This window comes from Copadichromis virginalis, linkage group LG1 (assembly GCF_057382275.1).
Source record: "Copadichromis virginalis isolate Kocher_CV1m ecotype Utaka linkage group LG1, C_Virginalis_male_GT1.1, whole genome shotgun sequence".
In the NCBI taxonomy this organism is placed as follows: domain Eukaryota; kingdom Metazoa; phylum Chordata; class Actinopteri; order Cichliformes; family Cichlidae; genus Copadichromis; species Copadichromis virginalis.
This window is the reverse complement of record NC_140618.1, coordinates 27,342,314-27,364,308: the sequence shown is the minus strand read 5'-3', so window position 1 is coordinate 27,364,308 and position 21,995 is coordinate 27,342,314. Positions and strand designations below refer to the sequence as shown.

The 21,995-nt window shown below is 40.6% G+C and overlaps 1 long non-coding RNA gene across 4 annotated transcripts in view; it reads right to left on the bottom strand.

The window, feature by feature from the left end:
- LOC146718878 (uncharacterized) overlaps positions 1-21,995 on the bottom strand; it is an 81,231-nt gene that overhangs the window by 6,356 nt on the left and 52,880 nt on the right. For 3 of the 4 annotated variants that reach the window (XR_014920482.1, XR_014920481.1, XR_014920483.1), the window contains exons 4-5: positions 11,224-11,340; positions 9,974-10,521 (exon numbers count right to left, since the gene is read on the bottom strand). This is a non-coding gene — a long non-coding RNA (uncharacterized LOC146718878). Of the gene's footprint in view, positions 1-1,837; positions 4,905-9,973; positions 10,522-11,223; positions 11,341-21,995 lie in introns of those variants that run through there. The other variant, XR_014920484.1, reaches the window with a different exon arrangement.

The window sequence follows — 21,995 nt, the reverse complement described above, 5'->3', positions numbered from 1 at the left end:
CACAAACTTAACAATGTGGTGTATGCTGTACAGTGCAGCGAGGAATGCTCAGACCTCTACATTGGAGAGACCAAACAGCCACTTCACAAGCGCATGGCACAACACAGAAGAGCCACCTCCACAGGACAAGACTCAGCAGTCCATCTGCATCTTAAGGATAAAGGACACTCTTTCGAGGATGCCAATGTTCACATTTTGGACAGAGAGGACAGATGGTTTGAAAGAGGAGTGAAAGAAGCCATCTATGTCCACTGTGAGCGACCATCTTTGAACAGAGGCGGGGGTTTACGACACCAACTCTCTGCCATCTATAATCCAGTTTTGAGATCCCTTCCCAGACGCCTTAACGCCCACTCACATCCTGGGCCATCTGACCTCAGGAATTCGCATGATAAGGTGGGGCCAGGTTTCACAATGAACACACCCGAAACTTTGGCTGATTGGGACCCACACCCTGTTTCACACCTTGGCTCAGGCGATTAGAGGATCATCAGGGGGTCCTTTTGTCCCTCTGTGGGGGGTCACTCCCACTAGGTTTATATCTGGGACTCTCCACCATTTGACCTTAGAACTGAAGAAGCTTCTTGGATGAGAGGTGAAACGTCTTCAAGCAACTTAAAGAAGTCCAGACGCTTTTCTTTGCAAGCTCCTTTGACTACGATGACCTGGATGACTGAGAACCTTCACAGACATACTGCTCCCATTAAAAGTGCTCTGCTTGATTATGGATCAGATTATGAGTTTTCCTTTATGTTAGTGTCATCAGGTTTAAATTGGACTGAGCTGCTGTTTCGCTAATTATTTTTTCCTGTTTTCCTTCTGCAGTTTAACTTTGTTGCTTGGAAATCAGCTGCCAATCATAAATATATGACTGTTTCCTGAGCAGGCACAGGGTGGGAGAATGGGGTAGGAGATGCTACAGTCACTGACATTGATGAAAATACAAATGCACAGTGTATGTTTCCATATTTATGGTGAATGGAAGAGGAAAAAAGTTTCACCTTTAGTCTTTTTGCAATTAATGCAAATATTGTTTGATTACTTGAGTTTTTATCCCCACTTCCTAACCTGGGCAGGTGATAGAAAATGCATAACTACAAGGACTGATAGGTGGAGGTCAGTTATTAGAAGCTTGCTTGGAGCTTATTTTGTTTAACTTTTGTTAAAGCTCCTCCAGCCTATGCTAACATCCTATTTAAAACTTTGCAGCACCTAACACTACCTGCCTCTGGTCCATTATATGAATTCAGTATATTCCATAACATCTCAGTGACATACTTCACATCACAACACAGCAAAGTCAATTTTGTGACAAAGCAAAACACATTTTCCTTTTGTTCTTTTCCCTGACTAATGTTGCAAACAGTGACCACTCTCCTCCCCAGGCTATGAGACTGTGAATGCGAGGGTACTGCTTTATATGCTTGATGATGGGTAATTGTAGTTCATTTCAACTGGGGGGAAAAATATATTATTCTCAAGCCTTTCTGTGTACTACCCAGAAGGCAGTGCTCTCTTTGTGTAAAGGATCTATCTCTCTGACATTTAGATTTGCCTTTTAAAGATGACATTTTTCAAAACTGGCATTTCTTCATATGTTTTCTAGAGGCGACAAAATTATCCTTTTAGATCCCAGTCAGAGTGTTCACCTAAGTGAGTAGTTTATCCAACCTTAAATTGTTTGGTTTGTCCTTGGTGATGACGATATTTCATGTAATGTAATGCTGATATTGTGATAATTCTACTTGTCTGTGCATTAAAAGGATCCACACTTAAGAAAAAGAAATAAATAAAGACTTACAAAAAAAAACGTCATATGTAAGGTTACAAGAGTTACCGTTTCCTTGCTGTGTTCATGGTGGCTGAGGTTGGGAGAGTGCCAGAGCTCATCTGCAGAGGGATAAAAAAAGGATAAAGTGCACATTTATCACATTTGTTGTATAACTGTGATTTATATGCGGCACAAATATGGTATATGCCAACAGCTTGATAGGTTTGGATGGTAGCTGATAGTTTTGGGTGTGTGACTGAAGATTAATGGAGTACTACACAGCTATCCAGGAGACACGCTCATCTCTGAATGATTCCTTTGAATCACAGGAGCTTTCCAATTACTGCACTCTAGTGACTCGCAATGAACCTTTATCCATTCTGCAAATGAGCATGCTATCCCTAAATAATTTCCTCTACAAAGATGGTGCTATGCATTATGAAATATTCAGAACTCAATTTTCCGGTTCTATCAGTCTTTGGAAAGATCCATAATTACGCGATAATCCACAATGTAATTCATTTTGGGTACTTGGAGAAACGGAGTTTGCTCCATAGCAAAATCTTTAATATGTTGTTGAAATGGGATGACGCATGCTTTGTGGCTTTTTTAAAGAGGATTTTGTTTGATGATTCCATTTTACCCTTACTTATTTTTTTTTAGACTACCGACATCTTCAGGGTCAGTGAGAAAGTCCAGACTAAGGAGATATTGTAGTGAGACAGCTGGTACATTGATGGGTATTGCTGTTCATAATTACATTACATAAAAGGAACACACAGACAAGATTGAGGATGGGTATTATCAAAAAGTGTAGAACTGCCTAGACACATAAACCTTCTGCACAAGTGGCTATAATATTGCAAGAATGGTAGCTTTATGTTAAAAACTAACAGCCTACCATTACATTAGAGTAAGTTCAGAAATGGAACTGTTATAGAACAGCATTAGAAACTGAAAAGAGTAAGATGGTGTTGGATTATTGCTTGTTGGCCAGAAATCTGAGGTTAAAGATCACTTAATGTGCACTGTAACTCTATGCTCAGGTAAGGCATGCTTAAGAAATATTGGCATTCAAAAGGTGAACAGAGCAGACTATCATTTGGCCAGCGTGGTCATACATGTGAGTGCGCAGTGATCCACAAATAAGAACAAGCACATTATCTGTACAGTCATTTCCATTGGACTGTGTACCATAAAGAGCAAATGTGTGCTCTACATTCCTGTGCAGCTGCTGCCACATACTTGTAGAAGTTTATAATATATAATACAATTTAGACAGCACCATCTCACCGTAAGGTGTTCAATAAAGTGGGTAATAAAAACCTTTACCACTGGCTTTAAAACGAATAAAGTTAAATGGAGCCACTGACATTTTTAGTAATGCATTATTGTAAGTCAGCCCTGCAACTGCAAGAGGCAGGGTGTGTCAAAACAGCTGTCTGTCACTGCGACAGAAAGCTCGGCGAGACAACGTTAATGACACGCTTGTTAAAATGTGATAACAGTGCTGAGCTTAAAGGCCAAAGCTGTCACAGCAGGAGAAGAGAAAAGTGTAGCGTAATGGAGAGAAGTGTGGGAGGCTGCTGGAGTTCAAAGAACTCAATGCCAGCTGTACAGGTGAGTCAGGCGAGTCTCTCTTTCTCACTCCTTACTAAAAAAAAAGGTTAATTTAAAGGTTTTCATGATTTACTGTAATATCACACATAATCATTTTTCAGTACAAAATATATAAGTGATATATTATAATGGCTCTTCTTTTTGGCAATGACTAATCAAAAACTGACCCTTAATGTCAGAGTGAAAAAACATCTCCCCAAGGTGAAATACAAGTACAAGTATAAAATGTAAAATTCATATTTAGTCCCTTCAATATGTCAGTGGACAGAAGCTAAATCACTGCTGTTTCAGTCACTTGGGTACAACATTAAGTTCTCATTCAGTGGTCAAAGGATTTCACTTGACTGTGCTACACCTGTGTAAGACAAAAGAACACTCCACATTGCCTGGAGTACGGCTAAAGGTTAAGCGGCAGATTGATTTTGTCAAATGTAGCTGTAAATCTTCTAGGCGAGGCTTTACAACTGAATAAGTCTGCAAAACGACTTTTGAAAGACTGTGTGACCTCAGTGAGGAGCTAAGACAGTCAGTGTACCTGTGACAGTGTTTTTTATTTACAATTATTTGTGCCCCTCGTCCCAACAGCTTCCTGTCTCCACCTGTTCTTTTTTCCTCCATGTCTTGGCGTCACTAAAATAGGGAGAGCGTAATTAATGAATTGCTTTCAGCTGTCCTGCCAGCCTCCACTGGCCCTCCACCCCACTGCACCACCCCTTCCCTGCAGTGGAGCCGCAGATTACATCTCGCCACACACCTCCACCTCTACTGATGCTGGGGACCCATCCGGCTAAGCCTACTCACCCCCCCACCAGTGGGAGAGAAAATTGGCCAGAGCAATCTGTGCCCCTGGCCTATGGATTACCTTCAACTTAAAGGGCTGCAAAGCCAGATATCACAGGTTGATACGGGTGTTGGCATCCATACATAAAGCGATGGAGCCTCTACAGCGGGGTGTGGTCTGAGCATGCGGTTAATGACCGTCCCAGGAGGTAATAGCGAAAATAGTTGATGTCGGCATCAAGTAGGCAGCAGCATATGCAGCCTACTTTGGCTTTGAGGAGGTTGAGGTGAAATATCTCTGTGGCTCCTCCCCTGTCCGACCGCACCACCTCATAGTGGACGTCAACCACTCAGCAACAGTAATTTTGAGCTGAAAGAAGGGAGCAGTTGCCTAAGTCTAGTCCCTCTGTTGTACAAGAGCTCCTGACGTTGCTGGGCTGCAACCTTTACTCTGTGTGTTTTTTTCCCTTAAACGTTATCTGCAGCAGCACTACTGGATGCCGCTGAATGTCCCCATGCACACAACTGACCACCCACTCTGACTCCAACAATGCATATTGTTGGCATCATTCTGGTACGCTGTATTTCCCTCCTGGTCAGGAAGAGGGTGTTGGAGTCCTGGCAATGAAGAACACCTGGCCAACATCCATCAAAGGACACTCCCATCACAATCCTGCCATGGTACTGATGCAGCCCTCCATGGGTCGGGAACAGCGCCTACCGCTGCCGGGACCTGTGGAGACAGATCGGGGAGAAAGAAGTTAGTCGGCTACTCCACTGGGGTGGAGGTGGGGAGCCTGTTACTTGGAGCTGGGACTGGCCTCGTCCCGCTGACCCTCAGCCTTCTTTGACCTCTGACTGTAGAAACAGTGATGGAAAGTTGAATTCAAATGAAATATATTTGTATACACACTAAATGGCAAACCTGTAACCTGCATTGTTTCCATATGTTTACTTTTTAAGTTAGATATTACATTACTAATGTTTCCCACATTGTCTTTGAAGTTTTGCTGGATCTTGTCACCCCATGATGTGAGTGAGACTATGCAGGTTGTGGAGGATTTGGTCCCTCAGGTGCTCCATGGGATGGTGTAAACCTTTGTTCTGTTGGCAGCTCATGGCTGTTTGGCTGAAGAGGGAAACTGTGGCTGTCTACATGCACAGGGTTAATTTTACTGACCAGACGGTATTTCCCTCCCCCACATAAACCCAGGTGCAGATGCCAGTAAGACTTGAGAGAGAACAAACTGATATCATGCAAAGTTCAGGAAGACAGGGAAGAGGGATGAGGAATAGCCTGCTCAGGTGAGGACCAGAAGCCAACCTAGAGGGATGCAAGGCTGGTTCAGCTGATGGCCTTGAGCCTGAAGGCAGACTGAGGCAGGCTGATCAGAGATGGGCTGATCTATTAGTACCTCATTTCCACCAATGTAGTGTCTAATGTACAGGTAGTTCCATATATTTCCTAAACTAAAAAGCCGATGTGTCTCACTGACATCATTGGCCACAGGAGGTGCTACAATAAAAAAGTCACCAACGATTTGAAGATGTAACCAATGGATTCGGTCTACTGTAATTTGTCTTTGCATGTAAATGATCCAGTTGGTTCTCAAATATAGTAAAATTGAGCCAGATCTCAAAAGGCGCCAAGTCAGAACCAGCTCAACACTGGCATCACCACCATGTTGGTGAAAAAGTATTAGGTATTAAAGTGGGAGGTATTAGACAGGGAAGAAGTACTGGAAACACAGCTCAGATGGGACCTGCATCAGGATCAGGGGAGTCAGCGAAGCAATAATGAGAATGACTAGGAATTGAGACTAGGAGGCAGTCGCACTGACTGATAACAGAGACCTAGCAGAGAGGTTTCAGCAGAAGCTAAGCACAAGTATAGGTCATCACTTAAATGGACCTCATAAGGCTCTGCCTTAAAAACAGCAGCCTCAAGTCCGGCGTTAAGAAGAAAATTACCAACAGCACAGAGAGAGAGACGTGCCAGGTGCAGGAAAAGTTGGACTGACCCAGGATAGGGACAGAGGTTGCAGAAACTGATGTGACTGGTGTAGTGGTGTGGTGTGCTTTAGAAATATAGCAGTCGTGCAGTTAGAGACAAGATTAAAGGGAAGATCATCCAAATTTAATCAGGTGAGGCTTTTTATGGGCAATTTCACTAAACTTTTCTTATTTTTATTTTTTTTCACACTTGTTAAAGGTGTTTAAATGAAATAGGGATGTAGGGGTAGCAAATACTTTGAAAACAAGTAGTGTGCATGTTACACTTATTTTGAGATCATGGGCCTATTCTCCTGCTTTGTGCCAGGAATGCCACATTCAATTTCCTTTCATTTATCATCTATAGATTAAATTCAACCAGTGTTTAGTGTGCAGTATACCTGCATCTGTCCTTAACAACATTAGTCATTTCCCTTTGGAAAAAAAAGCCATTTTTGTCAGTGTAATCAAGAGTCGATGTCCCTTTTATTCTCAACACCGTTTGGTGATGAATTCCCTGCAAAGTATTTCCGAATACTTAGCCCAAGGAGGTGTAATTTAAATAATATCAGTCAATGTGCTGCTGCCAGAATAAGAATTATGTCCACACCAATATCTCATGTGACACAGCAGAGGAAAGACTTTCCCCCTGAATAACAAAAGTGCAATAATTCACTCAACATTATTATCAACCTAATTATAATAGGAAAGCTAGCTAAATCCCCTTTCCTGTTTGAATTTCGGAGCAAATAGGCAAAATGATCAGTTATTTTAATTTTGCTCAAAGGGGGTGACGATTAGTCACATCGAGACAACAAAGCTATCGTGTTGCTTTTTTAATGACCACTGAAAGTTCGTAAAATTGAGGCCACAAACTAAAAACACACAGTTTGACAATATTTTCTCCCTGGTTTAATTTAAAGGTCACATGGACCATATAAATATTAAACATTCATATCAAATTTACCATGGTACGCAAACTCACCACACACTAAGAGTCATCACATTTCGCAGGCATATTATCATAATTATATCACTATAACAAATTTAATGAGAGCAATCAGCTCTGAACAATTTTGCCTCCAAGGAAGCAGAGGTCCCAGTCAGTCACAGAGCTACTCCTTGGTCATTCTCTATTAATTTGCACAGTGTGTTCTCTGGGTGTCAGGGTCCTGGCAAAGTCGCTCCCCAGTGACTCCTACCTCCAAGTCAGCTGCACAAAGGGGGCCCTAATTAGACTCTCATGTGTATTTAATGGACCTGCTGCCTTTAGTTCTGTGAGACAGAAAGTGCCTGATGCTACAACCTCTGTATGAAGAACCCTTCACACACTTTGGAGAGGGACATGTCAAGTAATATCTGTGTGTGTGTGTGTAAGAGAGAGACAAGGAGTGTGTGCTTAACAGGACCCAAACCTGAAGCCAAACTTTTAGAGTCCAGTGAGTCTAAAAGTATTATACATGCATCATGCATACCTTCCTGACCTTACGTTGATATTACTTTAAAAAGAAGATTTTTTTTTAAACCAAATGATATTTTTCTTTTCCCCTCGACCTTACAGAACCTCAGTATTTAGATCATTTTTAAAAAGTTGTAACACATCCATTTCCACTTAAAATCGCTTTCATATTTAAATTTCATTTCAATGGCAAATAGTTTATACTTCTATGTCAGACTATGTCTTTCAGGATCTTTCATTTACAGTGTGCAAATCACAAAACCTTGTCATTTTTTCATAAGCACCTCTGCAGGAAAAGGAGTTTGAGTGAGGCATGTGGATCATCCAGACTAATAGGGGCACTGTGAAACACAATTTTGAAATTGAAATTCTGTTCACCCAGAGGTATATATCTCAAAAGTTGACAAATAAAACAGACAAAACTGGTACAATCCATTTTTGGCTAAGAATGATTTTTTTCTGTACTTAAAGGGCGCTGAAATGCATAGAAAACAATCAACAATCATCACATTTTCAGCCTTGTGGATGGGAGTGGGACTGCTTAACTCTAACCCATTTGAATTTCCTCTCTTTCAGCGTGGCCTGTTCTAATGAGGACCGACATCTGGACCAATCTCACAATACGGGGGCTTTGACGAATGTGACCCCTGTGGTCAGTCCTTGCCCCTAAACCCACCAGGACACATAAAGCCGTAGCACAGCCCCTGTTAAAGGGCTGCACTGGAACATAAATCGGCCCTGGCGTTTTTTAACTGTCCAATTTGCATGGCCCCTACACAAAGAGGCTAACGATGTTTTACAAGACAAACATGCATAAGCGCAACTGCAGCAACACAAACATGCATGCAGGTAGATGACCTGGTTGAGCTTATTAAATATCGTAGAGCTCCGCGTAATGTGGAGGATGCACAGAATGCCTGTTGTGCGCACAGGAAAAACATTTGAGCTTGTTTGATACGATTGCTTTGACGTGGCTTTAGCCTGAAATTGCAAGCAGAGCTCACGGAAAGCTGCATTGTCTGACAGAGCAATGCGAGTCTTTGAGATAGAAGAAAAAATGATTTAAAAGTTAGCGAGAAAGAAACCACAAAGCCAGAGAAAACAGAAAAAGAGCGAGACTGCCGATGGGAAAAGGCAAGATGAAGAGGGTGGTGAGATGGGAGTATGGGTAGTTTTATCTGGTGGGCAGGGAGACTGTGGCGGCAGGATCTATCTCTGTTAGAGAGAACATGGGCCTGTTATTAAAGCCATTTATCACTGGCTGAATATTCTCCCTTTAATAGGCTCTGTCGTTAATTACCCAACTTTGTCAAGATGGGGAGTCAAGGGCTCTCTGTTTTCTCGGTCTGTACACAGACAGGCTCACACGGACACACACACACAGAAACACATGCTTGAACACATCAGATGATTCGATACATTTTCACAAATCTGGAGGCAGGACAAAGCATTTATATGACCACAGATTAGAAAAAATGTTTTTATTTCTACAGCAACACAACATGAAACGAAATAGCCCAGAAAGAAATACTATCTTTCTGATGCTTGTCCATAGCTCTGTTGACATTTGGCAAATAGAGAGGTTTTTATTACCAGCAGCGACAATGTATCTGCATTGTTTTTGCCACGAGACTCTGCCTTTGCGTCTCTTAATGGCTTAGCAGGATCTGGGAGGCACCTACAGTCGCTGGAACTAACACAAAGGCAGTTTTGAGCAGAATGCTTAGGCTCTTGTTAATTTCTCTTTGTCTGTGGACAGATGATGCTAACATGATCAGCACAGCTATGCGAGACATTCACTGAACTTTACATGTGAGTCCCAACATCCTTCTTCAATCTGTTTGCCAAAGTTAGTAGTGTTATTTTACTGGACTGCCTTCAATGCTCCTGCATATTATGTGCACAGCTGTTTTTTTTGTTTATTTTTTTTATTTTTTTTTGGGGGGGGGGGGCTTAAAAAAGCACATTAAGAGCCAACAAGATTGTCCGATAGTGCTTTGTAAATGCAAAATTTCTTATGCACATATTTCTTTAATTGTTAATTTTTCAAGAAAAACTTACCATCACTTCATAAAACCTGAAACAGGATAAAAGAAGATCCAACAACAAACAACAGCAAATCACTGCTTACACATTAATGCATTAGTTAAACCTATATATATATATATATATATATATATATATATATATATATATAGACACACTTTATATACTGTAACACACATTTTTTGTATCATGAGTACTTTTACTTGTTATGGAGTACATCTATATTTCAGCTTTTAGTATAATAAGATCTGCTTAGTACAGTATATATTTTTTTAATAGTTGCTGAAAAAATCAAAGAATTTGAAGACATGTTATTGAGAATTTTTTATTCAACTGATGGAAAAATCATTAAAAAAAACTAAGTTAAAATAATTTATTACACTGTGTTTGAAATAAAAAAACAAGGATCTGCTCTACCTGTGTGTGTGTGTGTGTCTTATATTAACAGGTGGCACTAGAACCTCTAAACATTAATGTTCCAACAATAATAAAACGTTTATTTTCTCCTCTTAAGTTTCTATTTGGGCGGCTTCAAAAATGAGTTTTCATTAATGGTAAGCTAACAGTTTCAGGTGCTCCATTTACACTGGTGTGGGACCGCACCTCCTCCCCCTCTTCTGTATCCCTAATCACACTCTTTTGTGATCCTTTTATAATTAGCCAGTTTACTGGCAGGCAGAATGGAGTGGTGGATGTAAAGCATTTACAAGGGTCCTCGACAGGACACGCCAGCACCTTTTGTATAGCAATTAGTTTGTCTGTGAAAACGGATAAGACAAATAGGCTGGGACGGCATCTGGTATCCTTGTAGCTCTCAGTGCCTGACACAGAGAAAGAAATGGGAACACAGAGCCTGAAAAGGAGGGAAAAAAGAGGTTCAGAGCCAATCAGGAACAATAAGGATTGCACCTCAAGGATTTGCTATGAAGGCTGAAAAGTTTACAGTATGAGGAAACTGATCTGGAAATGAATAAAGCAGCTCTGACAAATATGATGATAAGAGACTCAGAGAGGGCTGTGTAATAGGGACCTACTTTTTGCGCGCTACTGATTAAGAACCAGCTAAGTGTCTGCAGAGATTCCCCTGTGCACAATGCAGCACAGGCAGAGTTTAGTATTCGTCCCAGTAGGGTTTCCTTTAGTACCCAGTCATTTACATTGTAGTTATCCAAAGACAGAAGGAATGAAAGACAGAGTGTCAAGTGCTCTATTGATCCCTTTGGCCTGATTAGCTCACCAGTGTACCGTCAAAGCAAACTAATCAGATACATTGATCATGGAATACTTTTTAATGCTTCCCCAGGCAATAATATGATTTTTCTCAAGTCAAATTACTAGTCAGTTATCTGTTGAGATGTGATACCAGGCATCTGGGGTTTTAACATTTCCTATGAGATGTCAGTTAGAGTCAGTGGCTCCATTTCAAACTCTTAACTGTTTGGCAACAATGTGGCACTGACAATAAAATGCCACTTCATTTCCCGAGGCGTCATAATTTCTGCAAACCTAGTTTTGTCAAGTACCGCTGTCAACAGTGATAATAGGTGTTACTCACTTGTTATATTCTGGCTTCAGCACAGACTCTCTGCTGCGTTCACTTTTGGCCAGAAGAGGTTGCTGTGTTCCCTGCATATAACATGAGGCCTGCACTGGTTCCAGGGTGGGGGGGTTTCTATGAGAGAAAGAGGAAATAACAATGAGGAGCTGATAATAAAAATACTACAACTGAAGAAAATGATCTGTGCTTTGTGCTCCTTGAAACAATGAAGCAGACATGCTGAAAATAAACCAGCAACAAAATATCGAAAGCAAACCCCAGTGTGTTGTAACATGTGAGATAATTGGCGGCAATGGACAACAAATCTCCCCCACCAAAAAGGAAAGTTTTTGTTAATCGCTGTTAGCCTGCAGCCCTCTAACATTGAGTCACCACTAATTGATTATAGATGCCATTTCCATCATTGACAGTAGGGGGCAGGATCCATACATTGATTGCACTTCCATTATGTACAGGCCAAGTAATTGTACTGTGAAGCCTATTAACACACAGAGCTCTGGAAAATATTTTTTCTGTTGAGTCATGCAAATTTATTTGCCTCTACCATTTATTTCACTAAAAAAAAGCAAAAAAAAGCAAAAAAAAAAAAAAATTCTCAGACTCACAGCGCACAGCTTTTGAAAGAGATCAGAAGGGGGAAGAAAAAATAATTAATCTCATATCTTCAAAGTTAAATCTTCCTCATCCCATTTACACCAATATCTAAACAAGCACCACGACAGAATCTGTACAGCTGTGAGAGATACGAGTCTCTCTCTGATACCTGTGTTCCCGTGATGCCGGTGATCAAACGCTGTGATAGCATAACATCCCCTCCTGTCTGTCACAGCCTCAGGCTAAACATCAGCAGAGCGCCTTGCAGCTTGCAAATGTTCTCATGACAAAGTTAAAATGTCTCGATTAATATCTGAGCGCTCGGCTGTTTTGTCACTTATCTGTGTCTCTGCTTTAGCTGCTTTTCCAGCTTTGTGCAGTGTTGCTGCATCAGCGGGGGAAAAGATTCAACCAGTGGGAAGACCTAATTCATAAGAACTGATGAACCCGTCTTTGCTCCTTTGCACCTGTGACGACTTGCTTCATGGTACATTTTGATAAAGATGCTTCTGTAGATATATCCTAAAAATTATGTTGTTGAATTAAATAAAAAATACATAAATAAATGAGGAGTTTGCTTAACGCTTGCCTAGTACTGTGTCATTTAAATATATTTAACCAGTAATACACAGAAAAATGTAAACCACAATCAAAAGATGACGCCCACTTGGCCTTTTGAGGCATTTAAAGGAATCTCAGTTTGTCATCCTAGGTGTGACATTGCTAAAACAAAAGGATCAACTGCACTCTTTTGCAAAAAACAAACAATTAAATATTGTTTCAATGTTTTCTCCCATCAGGACAAGCAGGGTGGAGTTCACTACTACCAAGAAGTGAAAGTCCCACCAGCAGTGTTCCTCCATGTTGACAGTTAATGTCCTGCCCATCTATCTTTTAACCATATCTCATGCGTGATGGCATGTGACTAAAAAGCTTGCCTAGTCAGACCTAATTAGGCAGCGCCTAATCAGACAAATCCTTGGACAAGCACACAAAGTGGATCGTAGGGAGATGTAGAAACCTTCCCCCGATGGACTCAGTGAAAGTATACCAAAAAATACTTTCGCGATCTGATGGAAAGTCCACTCGTTTAACTGCAAATACGAATGAAATATAAATAAATGTGAAGGGAAGCTGTTCTATTATTCTGTAATCTACTCTCAGAATCTCTGTTTCCACATCTGTTCAATAGCCCCTCCCCTGTTGATCATTTTTACAGTTCTGCATTTTTACTGGACCTCTGAGACCCAAAATCTTGATGTACCTGTAGGAAATTTGATTAACACACTTCAAACTCAGTTGACTGCGCAAGAAAAAAAAGGCTGTACTGAAGCTTATGGTGCCTATGACATAGGGCAGATGGAGAGCAATGATAAATGAGGAAGAGGGATGGATGTGAGTCAATACTTGCTGTGCAAAAGTTAGTCTGACATGGAGAGGGGGTGCTGTAATCTTAGAGAAGAGGAGAGTACTTCAGAGGATGGGAGAGGACAGGACACCAGATAGGAAAGGACGAGACAGGCAGGAACAGCAGTACAATAATGTCTCTCTTCACTCTGTCGGTCCCTGTGCACTAAAATATTGAAAAGCTTTTGTTTTGCCTAGTTGAACATGCACTGATGTGACACAAACTGTGAACAAAGTCATTTCACACGCATGGGAATCCTCTACTTTTATAATTTATGATGAGGTGAAGACTGCAGCCGCGCCCTAAAGTTTGTTCTCGACATCGTAACAGCCGCTACATCCAAACTTAAGAAAGTTAATTCCGTCAGTTTCTTTGGAGCTTAGCTTTCACTCGTTTAGCTACTGATCACACAAAGCAGCTGGCGGAAAAACCTTGAAAGAAAGATCACACGTCTCTGAACACAACCCAAAGGTTCAATGTCCACAGTTACTTAGGTGTGTCTTCATTCCTGTGTAATCAAACTAATCTCCCCCTTTTAAATAAGAGAGTGACGTTTGTTCCTACCTTGAGCTGGAGGCTAACAGTAAGTCCTAATGTGCAAGTTACTTTAAATTTACTCAAAGGAAATTTAAACAGTAACATCTAAAACCTGTGACGTCAGAATAAAGTAACAGTATAAGTACATATAATAATAATAATAATGATAATGATAATGATAATACTGAGTTAACCAATAAAAGAAAAAAATTGCATGCATGCTAATTCCCAAAAGTGTTCATGCACGATGATTCACTATTATTGCCTCTCATAAATAATTTTCCAGGAAATTAAAAAAAAAAGATAGCTCTAACATACCTAATAAAAACTGAAAAATGATGGGTGCGTAGAATCACTGCTAACCCTGCCTATTAGAGTGAACACTGCATGCACACAGTGGAAGTCACAGTTTAAATCAAGATGCAGAAAGAGAGAAACCGTGACTTACTCAGGTCTCGGCCTGCGCTCAGTTCAGTGTGCTGGTTATCCAAACCCCAAAGACACGGGGACAGAGATTGAGCAAATACACAGTGCACCCTACAGTATAAAACACTGTTCAGAACAGAAGGAACCACACACACACGCACACACATACAAAATCTCTCCCACAGTCGTGAGCATGAATTATACATCTCTCTAGAGGATTTGCTTTCTTCCCTCTGTCCCCCTTCTTTCTCTTTTCCTTAACCTCTGTTTTATTTTTTCGTCTTTCTTCCCTGGCTGTATTAATTAACAACAACATGAGGATTAAATTAGTTTAACTTTACAAGTCAGCAAAAAAGGTTTTAAACGAGCTGCTTCCAAGACATACGAGCGGGAGTAACAACAGCGACTGATGAATGCAATTCTACCCTGTCATGGACACCTCTGTCGATATCTACATCATCTCTTCCTTTTTTGTGTCTGCATGTGTAAATGCAACCGAGACCTTTTAATTTTTTTTTTGTACAATGAACGAATGTATCCATACAACTCTACAACTGAAAATATCCCACTTTGCTGTGGTTAAAAAGAACCAATACGTACTGTATCTGTAAAAGGTTCGTGTTGAAACACTTTAAGTCACTGATGATGAATAAATTATTTCATCCTCACCACGGGGAAACTAATTTCTACTGACATTCAAGGAACACGTTTTCAGAAGATGTAGAGGTATGGGTCAGCAAATTAAACTGCAGCAGTACTTGTGTGTGTGTGTGTGTGTGTGTGTGTGTGTGTGTGTGTGTGTGTGTGTGTGTGTGTATTTTTGTGAGGACGACTCAGTCTCAGATAAAACAAGCCCTACATACAACAGCCCAGGGACACTCCAACCATAATTGTGCGGGTGACATTTTAGAAATACTCACACAACAGGGGTCAATTTCTCTTCAGGTCACTGAGAAAGACATCATCAAACTACTATTAACTCTGCAAACAATCCTAGCCCCACTGCATCTCTATTGACAATGGATTCCTTCAAAACAGTCCAGAGGCTGGAAAGCTTTGCCCTCAATCTAAAACCATAACCTCTGAGTGAATAACAGAAATGCCCATCTAGGCAGGACGGACTGACGGTAAGGAGCCTGTACAGTCATGGCAAACAAATCCGTGCAGCTGTCGTCCCCCCCCCCCCATCAGCTTTCCTGCTTCTTTTAAACAGGCGTTTGTTGTACACCTGTCTGGCTCACTCATACTTAGACATGCAAAAACGCAGGTAAGCAACCTGCACAGAGGCATGCATATTTCTGTAGCGGTGGGGCACTCACACCACAAAGTGCTTCACTTTTACTGTCTCATTCAGACATACTGCACCTCATGTTATTAAACTGTTAACAAAGCAGACAGCGAGTTTTGCACCATGCCTCGTACATGCCCTTGTTTTAAGATGCATGCTCCACAGCGGTTTGGTGTGCCCACAAGGGCAAGGTGTGTATTTGACATAGAAACGTCAGGAAAGGGTCCAGATGCAGTCCACTGTTTTTCTGTAATAATAGCTAGCAGCCTTGCTGTTAAATAATTAATGTGGTCTATCCAGTACAAAGTGGATGGCATGCAGGCAGCAGTTCACCATCTCATTCTCTATTTCCCCTGATGGACACAATGCGCATGACCGTGCTTATATTTGTTTGTCTTCTTAGCACTCTGCCTAGTGCTCCACGTTCATAAAAGACAACAAAAACATTTCCTAAGAGTAATAAAGACTGATTTTCAAAACAAACACTAATAAAGCTAATAAGAAAGCTAATATACGTTACACTAACTGCAGCTCAAGCAGCTTGCATACAATAAAACTATTACATGCTCCAAGGTAATACACAAGCTCTCTGCCTTTATCTCAGATATTTGTGTGTTATTAATGATTTTAAATATAGATATTACTGAGCTGTTGAGTTGGTATACATGGATATTTTCTGTGACATACCCTTTGTTTAGGCCAAAGTATTAATGAAAAAAATAAAAATTGATCTTTTAATGAGTGATCCTCACATCAACGATCCACTGTCTTGCCTTGCCCTCCTCATTGAGCACATGTTGTTTTTCTGTCCTGTTTTTACAAGAAACAATCTCATTTGACATTACAGTGCAATAAAAAGCACACAAGCATATTGGAGGTTATGGCAGGAGCGGTCACATGATCAATATCGTCCTAATCCTTGCCCCTTCAACTACTTTTCCTCCTCTCTCCCCTCACCACCTTTCCACCCAATCAATTAACTTCCCCAAGTAAACAGATCTGTCCCCATGCTCACTGCTCCCCGCTGTAACCGGATATTCCTCCTCTTCTTCCTCCTCCTCCTCCTCGTCCCAGCCAAGACAGTAGGAGAAACCAGATACCTGACAGACACAGACTCTGCTAGCCCTCTTCCAGTGTGTGCAGAGGGAAGCAGGCTAAATAAAGACCAATGACATCATTACATGTTCCTCATTGTGGTTATTACTAACACTATGACCTCTGAAAGGGTCATAGATCAAACATACAGCGATCTATGTCTCCTCAGGAGCTCTACTGTAGCACTATTATGAAGTCGATATGACAATTTAACTTTGAAAATGAAGTGTACTTTATGGACTTCTGTGGTCTTGAAATGTTTTATACTTAGTAAAGTATGCTTTGGTATTGCTCCACGCCTCTAATTAAACAAGTGACTTCTTGCGCTGCTGTACCACAGCTCTCACACTGTAGCAGGTGTTTGTGAAAGGACAGAAGTATTTATCGTCGAAGCACAGATTCACACGCCAGACTTCTGCTCTTTTATTTAGGCCTCCAGCTGGAAAGCCAGTCTGTCCAGACAATGCTGGAAATATGCGCTGTTTGTTTATTAATCAAACACGTCTTCTCTCTTAGTCTTCTCTCAGGAAGTACCAAGACGTGAACAAATATTTGCATTTTATTTCAAAGTATCTGAGAGTTTAGAAAGACTGACAAACCTATTGAAAATGATTCACCAAAAACATACTACACTGCTCAAAATGACCCCCCCCCTCCAAAACACCACCATTATACAATGCTGTCTACAACAGGAATCCCAAGAGCCCTTGAACATAAAATGGTTCATTCTTCCAACACACAAGCCAGTAAGATGCAGGCAGGACCAATCTATATCTCCTGTGACCCTCAGCAACATGTCGTTATACTTGCTAATCAGATTTAGAGACAACAAGTGAAAGGATGGCCTCTCTGGGCCGTTTGCTTTCACAAATGGATCTTTCCTAATATGGGAGATTAATAGACTACTATCTAATCTTCCTTGTGATTGAAGCTATGATTTGGTTACATAGAACCATGATGGATGTTGAGGCGGCGGCACGTGCGAGTCATGTTAACCCTTTCAAGACAGATTGCAAGGTGGCTTTGCTATTATTATTGTTATTGCTCGTTAAAGTGCAATGCAGCACAACCGTGATAATAATGAAGACGTGCACTGGGCCATTCGATCATGAGAATCAGTCCAGGAAGGGTTTCTTGAAGCCGCCAGCTGTTACAAATTACAACAGGAACATATATCATAGGCTGTAAGAAAGTAATAACATCTATCTTGTGAAATGTTGTGTAGAATGCTTTTACAAAGTCACAAAATATATATCAGATACTTTCATCAGAGAAAAGTCTTTTTTAAAAATATTTTTATACAACATTGTCATTCTTCTTATCTAGAACAGTGATGGCAAAAAGGAATATTGGTTTAAAACAAAATAGTAAAGAAAATGTATTTATTAGATTTCTTATGGGCTTTTTAGATGTCAGGGGTGAGATGAAGGTTTTTAATTTAGTTTCCTTGATCTAAGAAGACTATTTCCTATTGTAATAATGTGATTCCTACAATTGTTTCTAGTCTTTTATGTTAAACTGCCTAAAAATCTTTCTCTCCCAGACAGATGATAACAATCAATTCTGTTGGTATGAAATGATTTCCCTTGCACTATTATATGTGTTTCTATGCTTTAAATCTTAGCGCACTACTTGTTACTAAAGGCAAGTTAGCACGAGCAAAGGCAGATGTCACTGTTAGCAGTTAAACTCTGGTGTGATCTGACATCACATCTAGTGCTCTTTACTTTTAGAGGCTTACTTATAAACTATGCTATCTGAACTGCTGACTCTTATCTGAACTGTGAGATCACAGATAATGATGCTCTACACGGATTGCTAGGGAACATGGAGATTGGTGACATCGCCTATGAGGTCACAAAACTGCCTGGCGCCTAGCAACAGCGAAAACCGAAAAGATCACCGCTTATGTGAACAACTTCAAACTAAACGCGGTACTTACTCTGGTCTTATCAAAGTCTGAAGCTGACAGTCGAGAACAGCGAGACAGACTTGAAACGATTCCCTGATTTATTAATGAGACGTGTTTGATGTCAACAGCATTACTGAGCATACCTATATTACACTTGTCTCCTGTGTGCCACTCTAAACAAACTGTGACTAAGATACCTGTGGATTGGTCATTACAAAGACCTGAACTAGAACGATTCATTTCAAATCAATCCACTGACGAGTAGGAATAATACAGCACGTCCAGGCCTTCAAAATGTGTGCAAATGCAGTTTGAACCACATTTTATAACCCACAGCTTTTGGAGTAAACTGCTGTTTCACAGGATCAATATTGGCAGTTGACGTGCAACAATATGCTGCCAGTCACTTACAGTTCTTACACTAGAAGTTCTTTCGGGATCTTCTGATGCTGTTTAAAAAAAAGGTCTGGGAGGGTGTAGGACCACTTTTCTCAGACCTTGTATAAATCACAGAGAAAAGCTGTCATCCCCTATAGGGCCTTGTTAGTTGCTACAGAACTGTAATGACTAATGCCTCACAGGCAAACCAATTATCAGGTACTTAACAGTCTGAACCTGTGATACATCTGTCAGAGGCTGAGTAGGGATGGGAGGCACATGCAAGTGCTTCAGCTACTTTTTCTCATTTCCCCCGCATTTTTCATTCTTGCTCTTCTTATTTTTGTACATCTCCTTCTTTCCTTTTTCTTTCACTTGTCCTGTATTTTTTGAGCCCTTGTTTCTCTCCCCCTCTTTTTTCTGTTCTCTCAGGGAGCCAGCTGGGAAACTGGCCTTGGGAAACAAGCTAGAAGCATACAACCATATGCTGAATATTTTCATGTAAGGTGTGTGTGTGTGTGTTGGGGTGGGGTGGGTGGGTTCTGTCTTCTTGTTCAAATGTTCTGTAATAGTTAAGTAGGACATTTATCTGGCAGTGGTTTGTCTTCCCCTGTTGTGCTTGTGTGTGTGTGTGTTCCTGAGTTCCTCCTCTATCCCACAGCTAAATGCCTTCAACATAGAGAATTTCACTTGTTTTTAAACACACACACACACACACACACACACACACACACACACACACACACACTACAAACTGTACAGGCAGACTGCTGAGAGGGAGCTGTAAGAGACACTGACACAGCTTGCTCATTAGGCAGTTTCTTACTGGATTGAGGCCAAATATCTGCAGGTCATAAACTCACTGATGTAACAGGCAATGCAACTCACATATCTAGGGAAGTGTTGAAAGGCAACATATCTCATTTTAGGGTTGGCACTACTTATCATACTCATCTTGTCCATGAATATGAATAAATATAGCGTTTAAGTTAAGGTGTAAGCTGCCACAGACGGTGTTGTCATGAGACCCATAATTTTCCTTTCTCTGCAGGTGGCTTGTAATTACACCATAGATCACACTCTTGTCAGCCCCAATATCTGCTGTCGAAACAACATATATAGTTATTACATTTTATAGATATAGTTTGCATTAACTCTTTTCAGCATTTAAAGTGAGCAGGTACCATCATGGTTGTTAGCACAAATATCATAGTTGACTTGTACACTTAGCTATTCACCAAACTCCACTTTAGACCATTCAGACAAACGAATGAACGAATGAACAAACAACTGGACCAATGACACAAAACCCCCAACAAACCAATCAACCAATGAATGAACAAACAAACAAACCAGCCAACCAACTGTTAATACAAATGGTACATAAAAAACAAAACAAAAAGCAAACAAATAAACAAAACAGCTGAATCGTTTAAGCATTTATTTTTCTCTTGACTTAGTCTTTTGTTAAATAAAAAAAAAAGGTTAAAAGTTTGGATCTTGGACTTGAACAAGTCCAAATGAATTAAACATCAGAATGCTCAGTGAGACTAAAACTAAAGATAAAGACGCAGTACAGGCTAACGGCAAAGAATAACTTTTAAATATGGCAGAAATGAGATAGAGCTATAAGGAAAATACACATCTGAGTCACAGATTCTTGCAATTTACTTAATTTTTCAATGAGCGTTTTAAGTGATACACATGATGTTTGCTTTTGTGTGCTATTAAGATTAAAGTAAAACTGGTCTAATATGAATAAAAGTTCAATTAGAAAACTAGCTATTTCCAAGGATTAACATACATTTTCTTGCCACTGTTCAATTGCTATTGAAAACTCTCTTACAATACATTATGTGGTGCCTTTCTTACTCTATCCTACTGGTCTACATGTACATGCCCCTCCACCACCCAGGGTAAGAGTAAAGGGCCAACGTCTATCTCTCATTAACCTACTGACTGGATAAATCAAAGTGCAGGGCAGAGAGGAGAACCCCAGCCTTGGCCATTCAGATAAGAAGAACACAACCTACACCAGCTCATACCCTACAGCTCAGTGATATATGGATCTGCAGAGGCTAATAGCAAAGTATTGACAGGGAAATGGTGTGCTTATCCTGCTCTCGCATGCTGGCGAGAGGTCCCCAAAGCAGATGGGATACACTTTAGGGAGAGGGAAAGAGGAGGAGGAGGGGGGGGGGGGGTGAAAGGATGAGATAGAACTGTACTGGGACAAATTAGAGTCTTTATTGCTTTACCTCAGCTAATTTGCCTCTGAGTTTGAGTCTACAAAATAGTTTAGCAATTTCCTTTCCACGTAAAAAACTGTAATTAGTGGCTGGACATAACAATAAATGTATTTATTTGAATGTAAATGTTCTGACTTCTCTGACAACCAACTCCAGATATCTACATCGTATTAGCCATTAAAGAAGATAGTGAAATATTTTATTGTGCTGGACATTTATAAATATTTCAGTTCTCAAACACTGCAAAACATAAGAAAAAGCACACAGCACAGAGTTTGCAGGAAATTCTAATGTTTCCAATAAATAATGTGAGATGAGAAGCATGTGGTGGATGCCTAGTAGCTTAACCGCTCTCCTGATTTACTTATTTTGCATGTCAATCCATATTTTTCATGTCTATAAAATACAAAACACAATGGCTACAGGCAGCAATATAGTTCTCCAACAAGAACCAGTAGATAAAGATACTGGCCGTCCTCCCACTAGTGGAGTTTGTAATGATGGAGTCAGTAGGTTATCACTGTGGCCGCTGCACCTTGTTCTAAGTGACAGCTTTATCTAGCACAACCTATTCTTCCTCTGATGTGGCTGAAGAGGCAGGAGATGCGCACTAATGGCAACACTTCATCAACCTCTGAGAGGATGTAGAGCGAAACTGCAGCCTCTGATGTTAGATAAAGACATTGACACAGCTTGATTACCAGACCAGCTGTAATTTGGTTAAAGCCTGCAGTGCACTACACCTGCAGTAGTTTAGAGCTTGTAAGTGTCAGTGGATTCTTGAAAATTGAATTGACAGCGCTAAGCCTGTCATGCCATACACAAACAGGATGTAGTGCATGCGCTGGGAGTGCTGCTGTAATTGAAACAAGGACACAGTGT